The sequence below is a fragment of the Panthera onca genome, chromosome D1, assembly GCF_046562875.1.
Source record: "Panthera onca isolate mPanOnc1 chromosome D1, mPanOnc1 haplotype 2, whole genome shotgun sequence".
NCBI lineage: Eukaryota > Metazoa > Chordata > Mammalia > Carnivora > Felidae > Panthera > Panthera onca.
In genome coordinates, this window is record NC_138348.1 from 93,681,350 (window position 1) to 93,684,080 (window position 2,731).

At 39.7% G+C, this 2,731-nt stretch overlaps 1 pseudogene; it reads left to right on the forward strand.

The window, feature by feature from the left end:
- The first annotated feature begins 643 nt into the window (after positions 1-643).
- Positions 644-1,629, forward strand: LOC132675993 (olfactory receptor 8B12-like; annotated as a pseudogene).
- The last annotated feature ends 1,102 nt before the right edge of the window (positions 1,630-2,731 follow it).

The window sequence follows — 2,731 nt, forward strand, 5'->3', positions numbered from 1 at the left end:
GTGGTTATGAGGGTACACCTGAGAGTCAGACTGCTAAAGTCCACCTTCTGGCTGAACCCCAGTATTTTGAGGACTTTGTTGTCTCATCTGCAAAATAGGGATAATAATATTGTCATACAGCTCTTAGTGTCTAGCACCTCATAGGAACCACTTAAGTAGGTGCTAACTTTAAAAAATTATCATGAAACCTAAACCCACTTGAGCTAGGAGAGATTGTAAAAATGTGGCCTCACCTTCTTGATTTGACAGCAGTGACCCAGTGGTGGGGGTTCGAGGGGTCGCAGTGTCTTTTGACAGGACTCTCTTCAGGGAAGAGGCCCAGGGTTTAGCAAAGGAAGCACAGGCAGGAGATAGAAGGACATAGAAAATGGACTAACTTAAAGATCTAAAAGACATCTGTCTTATTTTTTAATGAATTGGGATATGAATAAATTACTGTTTTCTCTCTGGAGGCAAAGTTTAGACTCTAACTGTTCTCTCTGGAAGATAAAGTCACTTGGGCTGTAGGACAGATCCATAACAAACAGTAAAAGCCTTCCTACCATCTGTCTTAACGTTCAAATCTCTCTGTGGATTCCGTTCTTCAGAATGGGGGATGGATCCTGGGTGAGTGGTGGTATTTCTTTCTGTCTAACTGGTTCTCTTTTCTTTTCTCCAGATTGTCCTTGCTCCACTCATCCCCAAGAGGAAAATGGCAGCTAAGAACTCTTCTGTGACAGAGTTTATCCTTACAGGTTTAACAGACCAGCTGGAACTCCATATCCCTCTCTTCTTCCTGTTTCTAGGTTTCTACCTGGTCACTGTGCTGGGAAACCTGGCCTTGATAGCCCTGATTTGGTTAAATTCTTGCCTACACACCCCCATGTACTTTTTCCTCTTCAACCTCTCCTTAATAGATTTCTGCTACTCCACTACCATCACCCCCAAAATGCTGAAGAGTTTTGTCTCAAAGAAGAACATCATCTTGCATGCAGAGTGTATGACTCAACTCTTTTTCTTCTGCTTCTTTTCTTTGTCATTTCTGAGTCCTTCCTCCTGTCAGTGATGGCATATGACCGCTATGTGGCCATCTGTAAACCATTGGTGTACATGGTCACCATGTCTCCTCAGGTCTGTCTATTCCTTTTGTTGGGTGTCTACGTGATGGGGCTTTCAGGGGCTATGGTCCATATGGGAAGCATAGCAAGTCTGACCTTCTGTGCTGACAACCTTCTCAATCATTTCATGTGTGACATCCTTCCTCTCCTCAAGCTGTCCTGCAACAGCACTTATGTAAATGAACTGGTGGTCTTCATCCTTGTGGCCATTGACATTGGAATGCCCATTATCACCATCTTCATCTCTTATGCTCTGATTCTGTCCAGCATTCTGCACATTCACTCCACTGAGGGCAGGTCCAAAGCTTTCAGTACATGTAGCTCTCATATAATTGTGGTTTCTCTTTTCTTTGGTTCCGGGGCTTTCATGTATCTCAAACCACCTTCTATTTTGCCCCTTGACCAAGGGAAAGTGTCCTCTCTGTTCTATACCATTGTGGTGCCCATGTTAAACCCACTGATCTACAGTTTGAGGAACAAGGATGTCAAAGTTTCCCTGAGGAAAACCTTGGAAAGAAAAATATCTTCTTGAAAAAGTAGCATTTGAAGAAGATACAATGCTTTGTTTATTGGTGTGTGTGTTTTCCAAGAAAGATCCAAGTTCTAGTTTTTTCTCTTCTGTAAAAAAGAGAATTTTAAGTCTTTACGTTTCATGGATGTTTACTACATATCTATTTTCTGTATCCCGTGACCCATGTCGACTATTCCACGATTCTTTTATGCATTTTTCTACAATCACAAATCATTTAATCTGAAATGGGGCTTATAAACCATTTTTTCTGAGCTTATTTAACAGACATTGGAGACTTAGACATTTTATATATGTTTTCCAAGGCCATACAACTAAGTGGTTCCCATAAGTGGGACTGGAATCCAGGCTCTTGAATTCTAATCTACTTTGTTTTCCTTTCCTTTCTGCCATTTTTTTTTCTTTATTGCCTGTCTTACAGATTTCATTTTGAAAGTATGATATTTTAGCATAGTATAAACTGATTCTATATAGTAATTTAATGTCACTTCTCAATAAATAATGTTTTAGAAATAACTTGTTGATATTCCATATTTTCCTTTTTTAAAAGTTATTATTTTAATTCCACTTAATTAACACACAGTGTTATATTAGTTTCCAGTGTACAATATAGTCATTCAACAGTTCATACATCACCCTGTGTTCATTATGGCAAGTGTACTCCTTAACCCCCATCACCTATTTAACTCATCCCCCCCCTCCCCCCCCCCCCCCCCCCCGGGTAACCATCACTTTGTTCTCTACAGTTAAGAGTCTGTCTCTTGCCTTGTCACTCTTTCTCTTATTTTTCCCCTTTGCTTGTTTGTTTTGTTTCTTAAATTCCACATATGAGTGAAATCATATGGTATTTGTCTTTTTCTGACTGACTTATTTCACTTAGCATTATATTCTCTAGCTCCATCATTGTCATGGCAAATGGCAACATTTCATTCTTTTTATGGCTAAATAGTATTCCCTTGTGTGTGTGTGTGTGTGTGTGTGTGTGTGTGTGTGTGTGTGTATACCACATCTTCTTTATCCATTCATCAATTGATGGACACTTGGCCTAATGCAAACAATGCTGCTATAAACACTTAGGATACATGTATCTCTTTGAATTAGTGTT